Source organism: Pipistrellus kuhlii, unplaced genomic scaffold, assembly GCF_014108245.1.
Source record: "Pipistrellus kuhlii isolate mPipKuh1 unplaced genomic scaffold, mPipKuh1.p scaffold_m20_p_17, whole genome shotgun sequence".
Taxonomy (NCBI): Eukaryota; Metazoa; Chordata; class Mammalia; order Chiroptera; family Vespertilionidae; genus Pipistrellus; species Pipistrellus kuhlii.
This window is the reverse complement of record NW_023425482.1, coordinates 16,486,338-16,507,602: the sequence shown is the minus strand read 5'-3', so window position 1 is coordinate 16,507,602 and position 21,265 is coordinate 16,486,338. Positions and strand designations below refer to the sequence as shown.

The window sequence follows — 21,265 nt, the reverse complement described above, 5'->3', positions numbered from 1 at the left end:
CTTGCATGTGGACATCCAGTTGTCCTGGCACCCCTCTTTGAAAGGACTTCTTTCCCCATGAAATGCTCTTGGTTCACCAAAAACCAGTGGATCGCAGAGGCATAAACAGGTACGAATTTATTTCCGAATTCTCAATTCTATTCCATTGTTCTGTGTGTCTACCTTATGCCAATACCACACCGTCTTGATTTCTGCAGCTTTGTAGTGTTTTTTAATTCTTAAGACTTTTAAATATATAATTTACTTTTCCTTTTTGTTGTTGTTGAAGAAACTGGGCCACTTGTCCATAGACTCCCCAGACTCTGGCTTTGGCGGGTTACATCACTGTCATGTCATTTAACATATTTATCTCTTCTGTGCTTCCCATATTCAGATTGGGAAGCTTCACTGGGCTCAGGTGTAACATTCCCAGGAGGTACAGAATGTCTGCTCGCCCCACTTGGGTGAGCTAATGTCATGCTTTTTCTTGCTGACCCACCCACTATAAAGTTCTCCATCAACCTCCACCTGTCATCAGTCACTGATGACGATAGCCTTGATCCGGTATTACATTAGGTGAGGACTTTCTAACTCTCTCCTTTCACATGTGCTCCTGTGATTCTTCTATAACAGACTTTTCCTATCTTAGAGCAGGATAAAAGTTTGATTCTTTCCATTCACTTACCAGCTAGCAAATGAGTTCTTCTGTAGCATCCTCTAAAGTAGGGGTGTCGAACTCAATCAGAGAAGGGGCCAAAATCTAAAATCCAGCCTAAATTGCGGGCCGAATGGTTTACTGAACAGTCATAAACTGTCATTGTGATGGAAACGCAGCGGAGTGCAGTGATGACAGCGTGGTGGGGGCCACATTGCAAGGCCTGGCGGGACGGATTTGGCCCGCGGGCCTTGTGTTTGACACATGTGCTCTAAAGAGAATCAACAGTGTTTTTCAGTATAATTTTGAATTCATTAACTTTTTAATTTTTATATTTCAGTCCACTGAAATTACTTTGAAATCAGGTTTATTAAGGTATAATTGATGTATAATAAAGTTCACACCCTTGCCCTAGCGGGTTTGGCTCTGGATAGAGCATCAGCCTTCAGACTGAAGGGTCCCGGGTTCAATTCCAGTCAAGGGCACATACCTGGTTGCAGGCTCTTCCCCCACCCGGACCTGGTTGGGTCACATGCAGGAGGCAACCAATGGATGCGCTTCTCTCACATCGATATTTCTCTCTTTCCCTCTCTCTTTCACTCTCTCTAAAAATCCATGGGAAAATATCCTTGATTGAGAATTTTCAAAAAGTTCACTCTTTAGTTGTACAGTTTGATGAGTTCCAACAAATATTTACACCAACACCTTCTTAAGACACAGAACATTTCTATCACCCCCACAAGTTTCCTTGTGTCCCTTCCCACCCCACACTTCTGGCGATCGCTTATCCAGTTTCTTTTCCTAGAGTTTTATCTTTTCCGTATATACAAATATGGGATCAGAGAGTATGTCCTCCTTTCTTTCCTGTCTTCTTTCATTTGACAAATGCATTAGGAGCCCATCCGTGCTGCTGAGCGTGTCACTAAGTCTGTTCCTGTTATTGCTGAGCACCAGGGCTTTTCGAGTATGAACAGAGCTCCACCCACATCTGCAGGCTTCTGAGGACGTATGTTTTTATTTCTCTTAGGTAACCTAGGCGTACGTCCCTGGAGATTCAATGTAAGAAATTGCCAAGCCGTTTTTCCAAAGTGGCTGTCTGTTATTGTTTGGGCCGCTCCGATTATTGCATCACCTGGCTGGTGGTGTCCCTTCCCACAGGTTCCGAAGCCGTTGACATGACTCCAGTCATCTTTGATAGCTCCCTGGCTTTCAGGTATGACTAGAGGTCCCACGCTTCTCCTGTATATTTTCTGTCTCCAACTTGAAATCAGCTGCTTTTCCAAACAGCCCTTTGAGTGGGAAATGGTCCTTAGAAACCACAGCCTGAATGCTAAGTCTCATTACCACTCAGGGGTCAGCGTGCATGGACCTTTTCAGATCTAGGAAATTTATATTTTTTTAAAAATAGAAAAATAAATCATTGGTGTGTACCTAAATCATTAGAATTATAAGGTGTGTTTTTTTAACATCTTTAGATTATTATTTGCATTTCTTTTGTCTTGTGCTGAAAATAAGATAAGTCTAAAATTTCTTTGTGGCTCTATCTTAGGTTATAGTCCCACTGGGAATGTATAGTCAAACGATCTTATATGTTCAGCCCTCACCAGATAGCTCAATTGGTTAGAGTATTGAACCACTACACCAAGGTTGTGAGTTCAATCCCCCAATAGGGCACATACAAGAAGCAACCAACGAATGCATAAATAAGTGGAACAACAAATCGATGTATCTCTCTCTAACCAATCAATAAAAGTTTTTAAAGGTCTTATGTTTCAATTTCTCTCTTATTTTTAGGGGCTTTTAATTTGTTGTGTTTTAATTATATAAAGTATTTATATCGTTCCAAAGTAAAAACTGTAAAAGGTATGTTCAGAAAGGTCTAGCTTCTAGTCCCTATCTTTCTCCCCCATTTCTCCCTCCCTGATAAACAAACATTTTTATTAGTTTTTAGTTTATCCTTGCAGTCTTTATATTTTAAAATAGAAACCTATTTTTTTATCCAGGTTCATAATTTATCGTACAAACTGAATATCACATGATGAGTTGACATTAGCTTCTCCAGGCATGGGATATTAATAGATGAGGTACAATTTATAATCTTTTCATGTTGCTTTCACAGCTGGAGTTTTTTTGGACTGTAACTTGAAGTATAAAAACAGCAAAGCAATGCTTTCATATGTGGTTATTACATAATTCATTCTACCTGTGATAGTGTAAGAGTTGAAATATTTTTGATACCAGTGAACTGGAATTGGGCATCAGCTTCTGGACCTGCCATGATTTCAATCTTGCTCAAAAGCACGAATACCGCAGGCTGTGTCCTTCAACGTACAAAGCTACCCTCTCGATCCCACCGTGAAACCTAATTTTTATAATTCCTCTCTTTTTGCCTACAAAAGGTAGCCTATTGCACATTTTACATGTTGCTGTTTAAGTGTTTTTAAATAAAACATGAGTACAAAACAAAAAACAAATGTATGATTTCATAGATTATAAGAAAATCACACCCTAAATGGTTTGGCTCAATGGAGGGATGGAAAGATAGAGCATCGGCCTGTGGACTCAAGGTCCCAGGTTCAATTCCCGTCAAGGGCATGCACTTTGGTTACGGGCACATCCCCAGCAACCAAGGTACAATGTTTCTAACTCTCTCTCCCTCTTCCTTCCTCTCTGTAAAAAATCAATTAATATATATATATATATTGCCACCCCCTAAGCCCCCCCCCCTTGTATACCCCATCCCAATCCCAGCTCCCCAAAGCAAGCATCACCTGGCTGGGCTTCTTCCTGGCTTCATCCACCAAGTGTGCATCCCTAGACACTACAGTTTAGCCATTAGCTTCGTCCACTTTTAAAGTTTCACTTGTCTTGCCCTGACTGGTTTGGCTCACTGGTTTGGCGTTAGCCTGTGGACTGAAGGGTCCCAGGTTTGACTCCGGTCAAGGGCATGTACCTTGGTTGCAGGTACATCCCCATTGGGAGATGTGCAGGAGGCAGCTGATTGGTGCTTCTCTCTCATCCATGTTTCTAGCTCTCTATCCCTCTCCCTTCCTCTCTGTAAAATCAATAAAATATATATTTTTTAAAAAGTTTCACTTGTCTTGTACGTCTCTTTTAACCCATGAGATGCCCCCTCCTCCTGTTCTTGCCCTTACAGCTCACCCTCTGAGGGGCCGGGATGTTTGGCAGGCGGAGTGTCCCACCTGGGCCCCGGCGGCCGCCCACTTCAGCACGTCCCCCGGTCCTCTCTGCTTCTGCACATGGCGGCTGGACCAGATTCAAGTTCGAACCCTTTGTCTCAGGGGTGGTGCTCGGCTCCTTCAACAGGAGGCATGGAACGTCTGGTGTTTCACTCTCTCGTGCTGCTGGCAGCCACTGACGCTGACAGCCCCGTGGACCCATGAACGCATCAACGGCCGCCAGGAGTGATCTTCCCCCTCCCCATGCCTTCCGACCAAGCCTTTCCCAGGAGGCAAGCAGAGGCGGCCCAGACCCAGAGCTCTGCTAACGAAACCTGGTGCTCTCCTCCCACAGCTGCCCTCCCTCTGGAAGGACCGGCTCTGGGCTTGTGTGGTTTGTTTTCAAACGCCCGCTTCTCAGAAAAGGACGGGCCACGCTCCAGACAGGCACTGCCTTCCCCCTTCTTCTCCTTGCCGTGACCGTGAGAAGCAACCCTCCCATGTTCTCAGAAAAGCCACCCAAGCAGCTTGATCCAGCAAGACCCACTCACGCCTGGGTGCATGGGCCAGACGCTGGCAGCAGGCGGGACTCTCCTGGCAGGCGCTGAGCCGGGTTCCGGGATCTGTGTCACCACATCTGGGAGGCTTGGCGCCCGCACCACATATTGTCTTGGGTGAAGCAAAACATGAAAGCCTGCCAGGTGCTGCAGACAACAGAAGCATCAGACAGGAAGATAGATGCCTTACTCAGCATTTCCTAGCCCAGAGCCAGGTGTCAAACAACACTATCCAGGCCATAACTGAGTATCTTTTTAAAAAATATATATATTTTTTAATTGATTTGAGAAAGGGAGAAAGAGAGAGAGAGAAACATCAATGATGAGAGAGAATCACTGATCAGCTGCCTTCTACACACCCCACCCTGGGGATCGAGCCCACAACCTGGGCGTGTGACCTAACCAGGAATTAAACCGTGACCTCTTGATTCACAGGTGGGATGCTCAACCACTGAGCCAAGACAGCCAGTCCACATCTACGTATCTTAGCATATATTTCTCTCTATTTTCTCACCTTTTAAAGTATTTTTTTAAACTGATTCCAGAGAGGAAAAGAGATGGAGAGAGAGAGAGAGAGAGAGAGAGAGAGAGAGAGAGAGAGAGAGAGAGAGAGAGAGAAACATCAATGATGAGAGAGAATCATCAATTGGCTGCCTCCTGCATACCCCTACTGGGGATTGAGCCCGCATCCGGACATGTGCCCTGACCAGGAATCGAACCGTGACCTCCGGGTTCGTAGGTCCACACTCAACCACTGGGCCACACCAGCCAGGCTAAAGTTTTTATTTAAATTGATTTGGAAAAACAACAACACTTTATAACATTTTCATTAAGAGAAAAACAGTTCGGCTTTCCATGCTGTTAGAGCTCTCTTAGACACCCCCGGACTTTCTGTGGGGTGCGTGGCCAGCATCGCCCCCACAGGGTACCACAGTGCAAGAAGGGCCAGGGTCCTGTGTGCTCAGAGGAAATGGCATTGTGACAGGGGACACGGTGGCTATGGTGGACAGACCACGCCGATTCTCCACAAAAATGGTTCAAACTACCAAGACGATTGTGCGGAGGCTTGAATGCACTGAGCCCAACTGCAGGTCTGAGAGAACGGCGGGGGCCAGGATGGGATGGGAGCATTCTGACCTGGGAGAAGCTACAAGGAAGGGCCAGGAAGCAGTTCAAAAAGAAGAAATCTCTTACCCTTTGAGACAGCACGGGAGGAAGCGGGAGAGTATCACGCTAAGTGAAACAATCCAGGGAAAGTCAAGTAGCACATGATCTCACTCATATGTGGACTCTAACAAAATAAACCCATGAATGGAGTGGACCCAGAGACATGGAAGCATGGAACAGAGCTCAGGATCTCAGAGGGAAGGCGGGGGAGGGAGAGGGGGAGGTCCTTGTATGCATATATGCATGGCCCATGGACACAGACAATAGGGTGGTAAAGGCTGGGGTGGGGGGAGGCACGCTGAAGGGGATCACTGGGAGAACAAAGGGGACATAGGTAATACTTTCAACAATAAAGATGTTTTTTAAATAAATTAATTTAATTTAATTAAAAAGAGAAAGGGCCAAGTGATCCAGTTCTAAGCTTCGTGTTTTGTTTTGTTAGGTGACGATAAAATCTTGAGGTTATGTTCACTTCAAAGAGAGAGAGAGAGAGAGAGAGAGAGAGAGAGAGAGAGAGAGAGAGAGAGAGAGGGGGGGGGGGGGGTTTCACTTACCAAAATGAGAAGGTAACCTCAGGGGAAGCTACATACATAATGAAATGAAATTCTAGGTGGAAAGCTTTGCCTGCTATGGCTCTGAGCTAGGGATTTGCTCTTTTTTTTTTGGAAAAGAGGGATTAGGAAGGGCTAAGGGAGTGCTAAAGTGCATTAGGATCAGCCTGTCTTTGTCCCAGAGGAGGGGGATTTCTCCTCCGGGTGACATCGGCAATGTCTACACACATTTCTGTCTGTCCCAGCTGGGGCAGGGGCCAGGATGCTGTAAACACCCTACAAGGCACAGGGCAGCCCCGCTGCCAGCCTCCCTGCCCCCTGCCCTTCCTGCCAGAAAGGAAGATTTTGGCCCCAAATGTCAATAACGCTGAGACTGGCAGAAACCGGTTTGGCTCAGTGGATAGAGCATCAGCCTGCAGATTGAGAGGTCCCAGGTTCGATTCCAGTCGGGGGCATGTACCTTGGTTGCAGGCAGGGGGGTGTGCAGGAGGCGGCTGGTTGATGTTCCTCTCTCATCGATGTTTCTAGCTCTCTATCCCTCTCTCTCTCCCTCTCTGTGAAAAATCACTAAAATATATTTTAAAGAATAATAATGCTGAGGCTGAGAAACTGTGTTGTAGGGAATTACGGAGGGCTGGGAAAGAACTGAGCAACCATTTCCTCCCTCTGGGACTCCCCGCTGCCTGATTCAGGATCCAGGACCTAGGTGCCACCACCCCTTCGCCGGGGCGCCCGGCCCACACTCAGGGAAGCTGTCCGCCTACGAGAGGCGGTGGGACCAGGGCGGCACCCGCCACGGGTGCTGAGAGAAGTTATCGCTGTTCTCAGGGACACCCACAGCCGAAGGGCAGCGGGCCAGGGCCAGGGGCACAGGGAAACGGAGGCAGCGAGCTGAGCACACTGCAGCAGGTACAGAGGGTCACCCCCCTAGAGATGACCTCTAGGCCTCCGCTGTACGTCAGCTCCAGGCCCAGAGAAGCAGCCAAACCGGTGGGCGGTGCCAGGACCCATGTGATGACTGACGACCCCTGACCCCTGCCCTGGCAGGGCCCATCCGCGGAGACCACCGCCCTGGAGGAGCTCACCTAGAAACTGACGAGTGTTTTACTGAACACCCACCCCCCTCTGTGCTCCTGGGGCCTCCCCTAAAACCCCCACCTGCAGGAGACCGAGCCTCCAGACAGAGGACCCCATGTGCTATCTCCCTCTTTCCCCTCTTCTCCCCTCTCTTCTCCCCCGACAGGCATGTACCTCCTAAACTCTGGGGGAGCCCACAGACGTGCCGCCTGGGGAGTGGTGGGCAGGGGCAGCTCCTGGCAGGCTAGCCCCCTGACCCAGTCCCCAAGGCCCCCTTTCCTCCGACTTCCCGGAGAGACGAGGGAGCACAGCCTCGGTGCTCCCGCTGCTTCTGCTGCGAGTAGCCCTTTCTTGTTTCACTGTCCCCGGTGAGTGGATGCTCCCTCCCCAGTCATGGGGACTCCGGCTGTGAAATTCTTCCTGCGTGACATCCAGAGCCCACGCACTGCCGGCCGGCCCTGGGCAGGCTTGCCAAGCGCCAGGTCCCCTTTTCCGGTCACGTCAGCGCTAGCCCCACCGCCGTCCTTACAGTTAACGTTTGTTAAGCACCTACTGTGTGCAGTCCCTGTGCTGAGAACTCGTAAGTCTCTATCTTAGTGAGAGGCACACGGGCCCGTGGGGGAGGCCAGGAGGTGAGTCAATGAGTAGAAAATAGTGAGAAATAGAACATTATAAACTGATGAACCAAAAGATAGATACAGAGACAGTAAAGCAACAAGCAGACTGTCAAATTACAGCGGGGAGGGTAGGGAGATCTGGGGGAGATAAGAGATCAACCGAAGGACTTGTATACATGCATATAAGTACAACCAATGGACATAAAACTCTGGGGAGGGAGGGCATGTATTTGGGTGGGGTGGGGGGGACAATGGTATATGTACAAAGATAATATTTTTTTTTGTAAAATATATTTTATTGATTTTTTTACAGAGAGGAAGGTAGAGAGATAGAGAGCTAGAAATGTCGATGAGAGAGAAACATCGACCAGCTGCCTCTTGCACATCCCCTACTGGGGATGTGCCCACAACCAACGTAAATGCCCTTGACCGGAATCGAACCTGGGACCTTTCAGTCCGCAGACCTACGCTCTACCACTGAGCCAAACCGGTTTCAGCACAGATAATATTTTAATTTTAAAAAACAATAAAAGTACAATCAGCGCCAAAACTGATTTGGCTCAGTGATAGAGCATTGGTCTGCGGACTGAAAGGTCCCAGGTTCGATTCCAGTCAAGGGCATGTACGTTGGTTGCAGGTACATCCCCGGTGGGGGGTGTGCAGGAGGCAGCTGGTTGATGTTTCTCTCTCATCAACGTTTTTGGCTCTCTACCTCTCTCCCTTCCTCTCTGTAAAAAAATCAATAAAATATTTTTTTTAAAAGAAAGAAGAAAAAAAAAAAAGGGAAAACAGTGAGAAAGTGGGTGCAGCTAGTGGGAAGGTGAGAAGCCAGGGAGCAGGGGACCAGCGGGTGAGCTGGGGGCCGGAAACAGAGATTTCTTGGGTTCTTCTTCTTCTTCTTTTTTTTTTTTTCTTTAATATATTTCATTGATTTTTTTACAGAGAGGAAGGGAGAGAGATAGAGAGCTAGAAACATCGATGAGAGAGATACCGATTCAGCTGCCTCCTGCACACCCCCTATTGGGGATGTGCCTGCAACCAAGGTACATGCCCTTGACCGGAATTGAACCTGGGACCCTTCAGTCCGCAGGCCGACGCTCTATCCACTGAGCCACACTGGTGAGGGCTTCCTTGGTTCTTAACCCTCCCAGGGAGCTCCCACTGGTTGAAAGCAGAGCTCATTCAAAACCAGCCCATGGCGCCCGGCACAGGGCATGAGCCCAAACCCTCTCAACACTGATTTGTGGAATGGATACAAATCCGTGAGTATATTCTAGAATAGCTTTTTAAAAAAGAAAAGCTATAATACCCATAAAATATCCACGGCATTGCTGTGCACCCGCGAAGAAAGGAAATTGAAAACAACCTGGATGCCAAACCACAGGAAAGCAGCCTAACTTGAGAACTAATTGCTGTTTTTAACGTGGCAAAGAGTTTACAAATCAGAGTAGCAAACCGATGACACCTTTTCTCCCGGGAGCAGCTGTGAGGGTTCACCCTCACGTTCCCGCAGAAAAGCAGGCTCAGAGCAGAGAGGAGCGCTATGGAAACTACGGAATGTCCTCAGCCACACTCAAAACAGGAAGCGTAACCCGTACCTCACACCATGCATACCATGAAAGGGACCAATAACTTAATTGTAAAAACCTAAAACTATAAACGTTCTAGAAGAAAACCCCAGGGGGAAAATCTTTGTGGCTTTGAGCTGGGGAAAATGTTCTTCACTGTGGCGCCAAAAGCAGAAAGCAACTTTTTTTTAACAATGAGGTTGGGCAGTCACCCCAGGGACAAGCTAGAACAGCACACGCGGTTATCAGAGGATTCCTTCTACAGCTATCGTTTGTTTATGGCAAATGGCACGGGTTTCCTGGCGATAGAGCAACATCGAGGGCCCTTTGTGAAGAAACCGGCTGGGTTTCCAGGATGCGAGCGACCCTGCGGAATGCACTGGAGGTGAGGACTCTCTTCTGGCCTCGGGTTCCTCATCGGGGAAATGGCTTCACGTGACATGCCGGCCTCAAAGGGCTGTGTCAGGATGCACCGAGTTTCCACAGAGAAAGCTTGGAGCCAGAGCGGGCATGTGCTGTGGCTCAGGCGGCAGGCTCTCCTTTGACACTGTCCACAGGATCTTGGAAACTCGGCTTTAACGGAAACGATGTTCATCAGAACCAGTGTCACTGTGAGCTAACTGAAATAAGCAGCAGCTACGTTCCTACGGCATATTTCTGGCCACAGAACATCACTACGCTTCCTAAATAAAGACCCAAAACCACCTCTAGGTATTACACACTACAGTAAGTATGACACCATCCAGAACTGAAATATCATGGCTGACAGGCGCACATAAGGAACCGTTTGACATTGAAATTGGCTCTCCAAAGAACTGGTGGCCCAGGAAGAAGTTCACTACGGACTGATTCATGTGCCTTCAGCATAACCGTGATTGCTTGTCTCATTTTCGATTCTTATATTTCCATTAGGACATGATCTCACCCATCTAGGGGAAATGGTGAACGACATAGACTGATAACAAGAGCAGACCCAGAGATAAGGAGTCATGGGTCAGACTGTTGAACCTCAGAGGGAGGGTGGGGATAAAAGGGAGAGAGATCAACCAAAGGACTTATGTGCACACATATGAGCCTAACCAGTGGTCAAGGACAATAGGGGGGTGGGGGCATGAGTGTGTTGGGGGGGGGGAATTGGAATGGGGGGTTGAGGACAAATATGTGATACCTTAATCAATAAAGAAATTAATAAAAAGGAAAGAAATAAATAAAAGACATTTTTAAAAAGCAAGCATGAACTGTACATACATTTAAGAAAAACTAATAAAAATAAGGATAATTCTTTTCCAAGCTGCTCATTCCTGTTCAGGGTCCCTGGTGGCCGCAGCCTCTCTGGGCAGCTCAAGCCGCAAGGCGGGAATCTCCCCTGGACAGGAGGGGGGCGCTCACACCCACACCCACACCCACACTCGCTTTTAATTTTGAATGATTCCCTTTATTGCCGTTGCTCTGTGAGGAAAACACTTGATTGCGAAAGAGAGAAAGAAAGAAACCCAATGTGCAACTAGTCACATGGGTCCCCTGAATGCTCTAAGATACACAACTGCTTCAAGCAGCTGATGTCCTTCTGAAGGCCCTGACCTCTGACCTTCAACCTCTGACCCCTGACAAGCACAAAGACTCAAAAGTGGAAAAACAGAGTGTGTCACCCTGGTGCCATTCTGAGAAAAAAGAGCCCGTGGACAAAGGGACTCCGGCAGGCCTCTGTGCCTGGACGGTTCCGAGGAGGGACAGGATGAAAAAGAAACAAACAAAGCAGAAAAGGAGGAAGGGAGAAGTCAGTAAGAACCTGGGGGTCTTTAGCTCCTTGGACAGGAGCCTCTGCAGAGGGTCACCCTTTCCACGCAGCAAAGCTAGTGACGGTCACCAAGAAAACCACCACCTTCACAGGGACGTGGAGCCATCGAAGCCTCCCACCTCACCCTCAGGGTGTAAATCCAGACACTCACCGATGAAGACTGCTGGGCAATTCTCATAAAGCGAAACACACACCTGCCCTGAGACGCAGTCATTCCACTCCCGGTACTTAACCTAAAAAACCAGAATATATGTCCCCCTGTGGTAAGGTGACCAGACATCCCGCTTTTGGCGGGACAGCCCCAATTTTTAACAATTTGTCCCGCATCCCGTGTCACAATTGGGACCTTCTTTAAAACGCCGCGGGACAAATTGTTAAAAATCGGGACTGTCCCGCCAAAAGCAGAATGTCTGGTCACCTTAACCCAGTGTTTTTCAACCTTTTTTGGGCAAAGGCACACTTGTTTCATGAAAAAAATCACGAGGCACACCACCATTAGAAAATGTTAAAAAATTTAACTCTGTGCCTATATTGACTATATATAAAGTAATTCTCTTGAATAGGAATCAAATAAACACAAAGAAAGTATTTTATAATTACTTTATTATGAAATACTAAGTAAACAAAATAGTGAAAAATTATAAAATTCTTGTCTTGTCTGCACCTACGGCACACCAGGCAACAAACGCTGCCTTAACCTATGGATAAAGAGGGTCAAAAGTCTGAACTTCATCGCAAGAAAAAGAAAGTGTTGAGACTATCCACAATGACAGGTGTTAACCAGACTAACTGTGGTGGCCATTTCACAATATACACACACAGCGAGTCACTAGGCTGTAAGCTTGAAACTAACATAAAGGCCGACTACCCCTCAGTAAGAAAATGTGGATCCACATCTACGGCCACAGAAAGAATGTGCACTGCTGTCCTACTCACATGAAAAAGAACAAGCAGCTCCAAAACCTGAAAACAGCCCACCTGTTCCTCAGCAGAAGGATGGGTGTCCAGACTGTGGTGCAATCCCACAAGGGAACACGACTCAGCAAAACGAGGAAAAACTACTGACCCGTGCAACATGGCTGAATCTCAGAAACAACATCATGAGCAAGAGGCCAGACACAGGAGCACACACTGTGCAATGCCATATATTTGCAAACACAGTAAAAAGCAAACAAAACAAAACACACAATAAAAACTAACGTACGGTGATAGGAATCAGAGCAGTGGTTGTCTGACATGGGCAGTGGTGGTAGGGATTGGCTGGAAAGGATCATGAGGGAACATTATAGGGCCGTGGTCGGCAAACTGCAGTTCACGAGCCACATGCGGCTCTTTGGCCCCTTAAGTGTGGCTCTTCTACAAAAATACCACAGCCTGGGCAAGTCTATTTTGAAGAAGTGGAGTTAGAAGAAGTTTAAGTTTAAAAAATTGGGCTCTCAAAAGAAATTTCGATTGTTGTACTGTTGCTATTTGGCTCTATTGACTAATGAGTTTGCCAACCACTGGCCTAGAGCCTTCCAAGAGATCACGGCCCTGCTGACACCTTGATTTTGGATTTCCAGCCTCCAGATGTGAGAGAATAGAATCTGTTCTTTTAGGCCACCAAGTTTATAGCATTTTGTTACGACAGCTTTAGGAAACCAATATGTCGTCAAACAGCATGTTTAAAAACTTTTATTTTAACTAAATCATCCTCCAATTTGGGTTGTTTTTGTGTTTTGTTTTGTTTGTTTTGTGTGTGTGTGTGTGTGAGTGTGTGTATGGGTTTTTTCCTTTTTTACTTTAGTTTTATTTTTTAGAGAGGAAGGGAGAGGGAAAGAGAGAGAAAGACAGAGAAAGAGAGAGAGAGAGAGACATTGATGGGCCCTGACCAGCTGTACCAACCCACAACCCCATACGTGCTCTAACTGGGAATCGAACTCCAACCAACCGAGCCACCCTGGCCAGGGTGCACTCCATTTTTTAAAAAAACTGGAAATAGCAACCTCGTGATGAAGGCTCCAGGTGACTTGTTTCACCAAATTTAAACACCTGAAGGAGAGCCAGCCTGCCGCTGCTCAGGATTCACACTGAGGGGGAGACCCAGCACTGCCCAGTGGGGTCCTACCCAGTGCTCTCCCCTCACACTCCACTGTGCAAAACTGTTCCCTCGCAAAAATGCCTCCTGAAGGTCAAGGTTTGATTCCTGGTCAAGGGCACATGCCCGGGTTGTGGGCTCAGTCCCCAGAGTGGGGCATGCAGGAGGCAGCTGATCCATGATTCTCTCTCATAATTGATGTTTCTATCTCCCTCTCCCTTTCTTTCAAAAATCAATTTTATATATATATATATATATATATATATTAAAAGACCAATAGGATTTATTCCAGGAGTTCAAGATGGTTCATATTAGGGCACTTCTTAACATAATAACAGATCCTAGGAGATCCATAAATGTTGAATGAGCATTTGACAAAAGTCAACACCCTTTCCTGAATAAAATGTCAATAAAGAAACAAGTAATGAATAGTTCTTTAACATGATAAAATATAAATCTCAGATAAAAGCCAGTAGTTTGCTTAACGGAAAAGCATCAGAAACATTCCCACGAAAGTCAGGAATAATACACATGTGCACACTTTCATTGTATAGGAGATACTAGCCAATGCAATAAGATAAGCTAAAGAAATAAGAGATGTAAGAATTGAGTGGGGGAGCCAAAACCGGTTTGGCTCAGTGGTAGAGCGTCGGTCTGCGAACTGAAAGGTCCTGGGTTCGATTCCAGTCAAGGGTATGTACATTGGTTGTGGGCACATCCCCAGTAGGGGGTGTGCAGGAGGCAGCTGGTCGATGTTTCTCTCTCATCGATGTTTCTGGCTCTCTATCCCTCTCTCCTCCTCTCTGTAAAAAATCAATAAAATATATATGAAAAAAGAATTGAGTGGGGGAAATACAATGTATAGCATGGTTAACAATACTGTATTGTATATTTGAAAGTTACTAAGAGCAAATCTTAAAAGTTCTCATCACAAGAAAAACATTGTCATGATGTACAGTGATGGGTATTAATTTATAGTGGTGATCATTTCACAATCTATAGATATAAAAAATCATTATATTGTGTACCTAAAACCAATATAATGTTATATGTCAATTATATCTCAATAAAAACAAAGACTTGGACAGGAGGAGGTAAATTATTTCCATTTATAGATAATACAGTTCTAAGACTTGCACATCTAAGAGAATCAACTAAGAGATGGCTACAAACAACAGCCAGTTAGAAAAGACGCCACAAAAAAGTTAAGCACTTATGAATAAACTTATCAAAAAATATGCAAGTTATATTATAAAAAAACTATGAACAATACTGAAGGACACAGAGGATGTAAACAAATGGAAAGACATACCATGTTCCTAGATAGAAAGATTCAACATTATAAATATGTCCGTTCTCTGAAGTTAATGTGTAACTGTAAAACAATCCCAATCCATTGCACAACAGTTTATTTAAATGTCCAATAAATACATTTTTAAAGCAGTGAAACATATCAGTCATTAGAGAACTGAAAACTAAAATCGAAATTAATTGCCACTATATACACACACACATGCACATCAGAATGAGAAAAAAATATTTTAAAAACAACTGTTGTAAGAAGAGGGAATAACTGAAATTCTCAGACACTACCGGGAGGAGGGCAAATTGTTACACATCTCTATGGAAAACAGCTTGGCAATATTTTCCGAAGGTGAACACATGCCCATCCCATGGCCCAGAAATTCCTCTCATCAGTAAATATCCAACAGAAATGGGCATCTATGAGCACCAAAAGCTACGTACGATAACCAAAACCAGAACTTAAATGTCCATCAGCAAAAGAAGGAATTAAAAAAAAAAAAAACTTATAAATATAATGTTGAGCCAAAGAAGAACTGGTGCATATATACAATGAAATATGACTCAGCCATAAAAGGAATGAGATCTTGCATCTGCAACAACATGGATGAATATAGAGGGTATTGTGCTGAGTGAAATAAGTCAGACAGAGAAAGACATAATGCCATATGATTCCACTTACGAGTAGAATCTTTAAAAATAATAAATAAATAAATAAACAAACAAGCAGAATGGAAACAGACTCACAGATACAGAGAACATTTCGGCGGTGGCCAGACGGAAGAGGGGTCGGGAGGACGGTGTGAAAAAGGGGAAGGGATTAAGAAGTACAACTTGATAGTTACAGAACAGTCCCAGGGGTTGTAAAGCACAGCTTAGGGAATAGAGTCAATAATATTGCAATCACTCGGTACGATGTCGGATGGGTGCAAGATTTACTAGAGATGGTAAGTTTGTGAGCTATAGAAATGTCTAATCACTGGATTGTACACCTAAAACCAATATAATATTATACGTCAAATGTAATTTAAAAATAAAAATAAAACAATTTAAAAACATATATACTTACTGGTGAGTCAAAGAAGGCAGACCCAAAAGCATCTATGTAAATAAAGTTAAAAAGCAAAAACAGCCGAAACCGGTTTGGCTCAGTGGTAGAGCGTTGGTCTGCGGATTGAAGGGTCCCGGGTTCAATTCCGGTCAGGGGCATGTACGTTGGTTGCGGGCACATCCCCGGTGGGGGGTGTGCAGGAGGCAGCTGGTTGATGTTTCTCTCTCATCGACATTTCTAGCTCTCTATCTCTCTCCCTTCCTCTCTGTAGAAAATCAATGAAATGTATTAAAAAAAAAAAAAAAAAAAAAAAAAAAAAAAAAAGCAAAAACAGCAAAACCCAATCCAGGACATAATAAAAAGGATGGTGATTACCCCTCAGCAGTCGCTGGGGGAGCCCCTAGGGGTCCTGCACGCTAGTGACCCTCAGTTCCAGCTCTGGGTAAGGCCTCACCGATACAGTTTATTCACTTTTCTTTCTTTTTTTCTTTTTTAAATATATTTTATTGATTTTTCACAGAGAGGAAGTGAAGAGGGACAGAGAGTTAGAAACATCGATGAGAGAGAGAGACATCGATCAGCCTCCTCCTGCACACCCCCACCAGGGATGTGCCCGCAACCAAGGCACATGCCCTTGACGGGAATCGAACCCAGGACCTTTCGGTCGGCAGGCAGACGCTCCATCCATTGAGCCAAACCGGTTTCGGCAGTTTATTCACTTTTCTGAAAGTGTGTCATACTTCAGTTCTGATTAAAGCAATTTCAATGAAAACACCAACAACCCGTGTGTGAGTAGGTGTTAGATTTTAGAACAAGTAAAACAAGCACAGCCTGAAAAGTTCCTAAAAGTAAGAAAGCAGCACTTTCACATGTTTAAAAAAAAAAAAAAGTATTCTTAAATATCGCAAAACTTAGTATAAGCCAAACAGCGGGGACGTGAATGAACATGAGCAGGCAAGGAAGGGAGCCAGCCAGTGGGGAAAGAGGATCGCGATCAGAAACAGGCCCACGATAGATTCACTTCAGGGGGAAAAGATAACCACAGCAGGAGAAGGGGGGGACGGTGAGGGCAGGAATTGCATCTACAGCTTTAGGATGAATTACAAATGGATCAAAATGTGCCTGTGAACTAAGAGAAGAACAAAGGACTCATCCTAGTACCTAGAAGTGGGGATGACCTTGGTACCTGCGATTCAAAGTTCAGAAGCCATAAAAGAGATGCCTGATTACTGACTGCATAAAAATAAACACCTGGGCAGACAAAAACAAACCAGCCGTCAACCAAGTAAAAGAGAATCCCTAAACTGGATGCAACTTATATCCAAGGTAAAAGGCTGATCTCCCTACTAGATAAACAGCCCCCAGAAATAAAAAAAGGAAAAAGGCAGCAATTCCATTTTCAAAATAAGCAAATAAAAAGAGAGAGAGAGAAAGAGAGAGAGAGAGTCCTTTTTAAACATAAGTTCAAAACTTTTCATAACAAATTTAAACTAAGACTCAGCTGAGTCACTACCACCTATCAGATTGGGGGAAATCCAGTAATGGCACTAAATTATGCATTGGCAAAGGTGTCGGAAAACAGTAACTTCTCAATCCAAAACAGAGGCGCACATTGATACTAATCTTGGAAAAGGCAAATTGGCAGCATCTCTCAGAAATTACACACGCAGATATACTTAGCAACCCCCACTCGTGGGAATTCGGCGTGCGTTGATCGCACGAGCCTGCGAAATGCCACAGGTGCAAACGGTGTCTGTGGCCGCAGATTGGAAACAGCCTGCGTGTCCGCCACACAATTAACACAGCGTCACGCAGTTGGTGAGCCCAGCCAGGCCGGGAGCGGGGTGCTGTTTGGTTTTGTAAAAATGCGTTCAGCCGAAGTGGCAAAGCGTTTCACTGGTATACACATATATTCCTATTTGCTTGCATATGCATCAAGAAACCCTGTATTAGAATAATTCACACGCAAGCAGCTGAGAACCCCCCAGAGATGGTGCACCCTTAAAAAAATTTTTTTTTTTAAATGCTTGTTAACCCAAATAAGCCCATCGTGTGCTGGCGTTTCTGTCAGGGAGATACAATGAGTTGGGAAAATGCAAGTCCAGAGACTTGGGAGGTCATGAGGGCGGCCACCCATCGGAGATCCCACAGCTTTTCCAGGACCAGCTCTGATTGGATTAGACCCAGTAAACTGAAAGCAGCTGCCTGCGGCTGGAGGGTAGTGGGTGGTTATAAACTTTCCCTCCGGTCCTTTTCCATGGGATGGTTAAACCGCACGAATGTTTTATCGAATGCAAACCTCAAACAGCGAGTGAGGAGAGCTGAAGTTCATGAGCTCCGAACCCTGATCCTGCCGCCCCCTCACCCCCAAGCTCTTGGCTCTTGTCCCGAGAGCCCGCGGTGTATACACAGGTAGCATTCCGCATTTACAAGGAGTTTTATTACCCTGTAAATCAGCTCCTTGGCTTGGCCATAAACATCTCAGGTTGATATCTCTACCTACGCAAGACAGCGGGAGGCAGACAGACCTGGGGCCACTCACCTCGGCGCCCTTACACATCGGCTGTCTCTCTGGCCGGCAGAGATGAAGACCAAGCATCACGGAGTGGCCGGGAGGTCCTGGCCCGGGAGCGTTCCTGGCGGAGAAGCAGCACACACAGGCTCTCCCACGGCCTCAGGAAGGAGGACGGCGGTCGCACAGCCGGCGTGGGCGGCGGGAATGCGTGAGGCTGGGAGCCGCAGGGCTTCTCAAAGGTCAGTGGGGCCCAGCCCTCACCTGGAGAGGCGGCCAGAGCACAGCCTCCAGCCCCGCCCTGCGCCGGGCGGTGCCGTGGGTGTGGAGCCCATCGGCCTGAATGTTAACAGGCTGTTCCTCCCAGGGGATGCTGGCACGCCTGCCTGAGGACCACGCTGGAGCAGCCTTAGTCCAGAGCAGGTTCCTCACACTGTGAGGGGCGTACCAGTGGCTGGGCTCTGGTGTCTCTCTCACATCGATTTTTTTTAAATATATTTTTTATTGATTTTTTTTACAGAGAGGAAGGGAGAGACTTAGAGAGTTAGAAACATCGATGAGAGAGAAACATCAATCAGCTGCCTCTTGCACACACCCCCTACACTGGGGATGTGCCCGCAACCAAGGTACATGCCCTTGACCGGAATCGAACCCGGGACCCTTCAGTCCGCAGGCCGACGCTCTATCCACTGAACCAAACCGGTTAGGGCCATTCATGTTTTTCTTGCTCTCTGTTTCTCCCCCTCCCCTTCCACTCTCTCAAAAAAAAAACTTTAAATAAATAAATAGCCAAAACCGTTTGGCTCGGTAGATAGAACATCAGCCTGCGGACTGAAGGGTCCCAGGTTCAATTCCGGTCAAGGGCATGTTCCTTGGTTGCGGGCACCTACCCAGTGGGGGTAGGTGTGCAGAAAGCAGCTGGTCAATGTTTCTAACTCTCTGTCCCTCTCCCTTTCTCTCTGTAAAAAAATCAATAAAATATATATATATATTTTAAATCAATAGAAAAATATTCTTGGGTGAAAATTAACAAAAAAAAATCCTATATAATAAAAGCCTAACACGCAAATCGATTGAACGGCGGAATGACCGGTGGAACGACTGGTCGCTGTGATGCACACTGACCACCAGGGGGCAGACACTCGATGCAGGAGCCGCCCCCAGCCCACAGGCCCCAGGCCAGCCAAGGCAGGTGCCAGTGGGGGGCCCCCTGATCACCTCACAGGTTTCCTCACAGATCGGCCCTGATTGGTGGCCTCGCCCCAGGACCCTAGCCAGTGCATGAATTTCATGCACTGGGCCTCTAGTAATAGTAATAAAATAAATAAATAAGTAAATAAATATTGCAAATGGCCTGGGAATCCTGTTAAAACACAGATTCCGACCCAGCGAGTCTGGGTGAGTCGTCTGGGTGGGAGGGACCCGGGAGACTCCATTTTTAACAAACTTCCAGGCGTGGCAGATGCTACTGGGCTACAGACCACACGTGGAGTGACAAGGTTCTGGAATATCCAATTCCCTTCATGTTACAGATGAGGAAACTGTGCCCGGGGGAAAAACTAATGATCTGCCTCAGGTCACTCGGCAGGCCGGGGCCCAGATCGGATGGGGCCCCTCCAGAGGCTCCCACTCCCCGCACTGTCCCCCGACCAGTGCCTCAGACCTTCCTGAGCCAAACTCTGTGGACATGGACTACATCATTCACAAGTCTCCACTCTCCTGAGAAATAAGCCACTTATTAGGGAGGTTAGCTCAAACCACCTTAAAAAAAAAAAGTATTGCTGAGACCGGTTTGGCTCAATGGATAGAGCATCGGCTTGGGGACTGAAAGGTCCCGGGTTCGATTCCAGTCAAGGGCATGTACCTTGGTTGCGGGCACATCCCCAGTAAGGGGTGTGCAAGAGGCAGCTGGTCGATGACTCTCTCTCATCGATGTTTCTAGCTCTCTATCTCTCTCCCTTCCTCTCTGTACAAAATCAATAAAATATATTAAAAAAAAAAAAAAAAAGTATTCTGGCAAAAACATTTCTTCAGCTGAGTCAGCTTCCCCTCCGGTGACTCACCTGGGAAGGCAGCTGAATGAGGGAAGCCGGGAGGCCCCGGGGCACTTCTCTCCACACGCGTGGCCTGACGGTGGGCGGAGCCGGGTGAGGAGAGGCCGGGAAGGGGGTGGGGAAGCCGGTCCTTGGGAAAGTGAGGAGTCTGTGCCGACATGGGGCTCCTTCATGACCTCAAAAACTGGATTGCACGGCGTGCGTTTTGCCAACTCACTTTATCATCCTGACAGAAAGTCCAGCGAATTAAAAAAAAAAAAAAATGTATTTGGCCCTGGCCAGTTTGGCTCAGTGGACAGAGTGTCGGCCTGTGGACTGAAGGGTCCCGGGTTCAATTCCGGTCAAGGGCAGGCTCCTCCCCAGTCCCGGTCTGGGCCCTGGTCCTGGCTCATGCAGGAGGCAACCAACCCATGTGTTTCTCTCCCATGGATGTTTCTCCCTATCTTTCCCACTCTCCTCCACTCGCCTAAAGAAATCAATGGGAAAATATCCTCGGGTGGAGGATTAACTAAAAAATGTATTTGGATCAACCAGATGCATTTGGATCTTTTCAAGATGCATTGTCTCTGAGCTGCCAACCTTTCACCCGTCAGAGTGAATTATTCCAAGACAGAGGGAAAGGGGGGGGGGGGGGGGCGGGTTCCAGGCACAAGGAATAGCTGAGGGGAGGGGGCTTACCTGAGATCTGGGGGCTGGTGCAGCTGGCCCCCCCTCATCCCGGGGGAGTGCCTTGTGGGCCTGGCCCTGCCCCTAACGTGCGGTGTGATTCAGGACATCACTGCGTGTGGGAGAGGTTAGAGCCGGAAGGAACTACTCTCCCACCCCAGAACCCCAATTTCCACACCGCAGAGCACATGGCCTGGGAGTGGCTTCCCTGGAAGAGGCGGTGAGGAGTCAGGAGGAAGTGCTCTCAGGAGAAAGCAGTGAGGGAGCCAGAGGAGGCGGTGGGGAGGGCAGCCCTGGAGGCTCAGAGCAGTTTTAAGGGAGGCCAGGAGGCTGGGGGTTGGCTCCCTGACTCACTCAGTGGCCCGGGGGGTGGGGGGTGGAGTGGTGTGAACTCTCAGCTATCTCTGGCAAGGTGGCTTGGAGAAGAACTTGGAGAAGAACACGGGGTGGCTCAG

The 21,265-nt window shown here is 46.9% G+C and overlaps 1 protein-coding gene and 1 pseudogene across 7 annotated transcripts in view; both read right to left on the bottom strand.

The window, feature by feature from the left end:
- Positions 1 to 21,265, bottom strand: part of IL34 (interleukin 34) — a 76,730-nt gene that overhangs the window by 27,140 nt on the left and 28,325 nt on the right. Inside the window, exon 1 of one of the 7 annotated variants that reach the window (XM_045582697.1) lies at positions 18,121 to 18,140. The exons of the other annotated variants lie outside the window; for them this stretch is intronic. The gene's annotated coding sequence lies outside the window, so the exon portion shown is untranslated. Of the gene's footprint in view, positions 1 to 18,120; positions 18,141 to 21,265 lie in introns of those variants that run through there. 7 annotated transcript variants of the gene reach the window in all.
- On the bottom strand, positions 2,633 to 2,987 carry LOC118720771 (annotated as a pseudogene).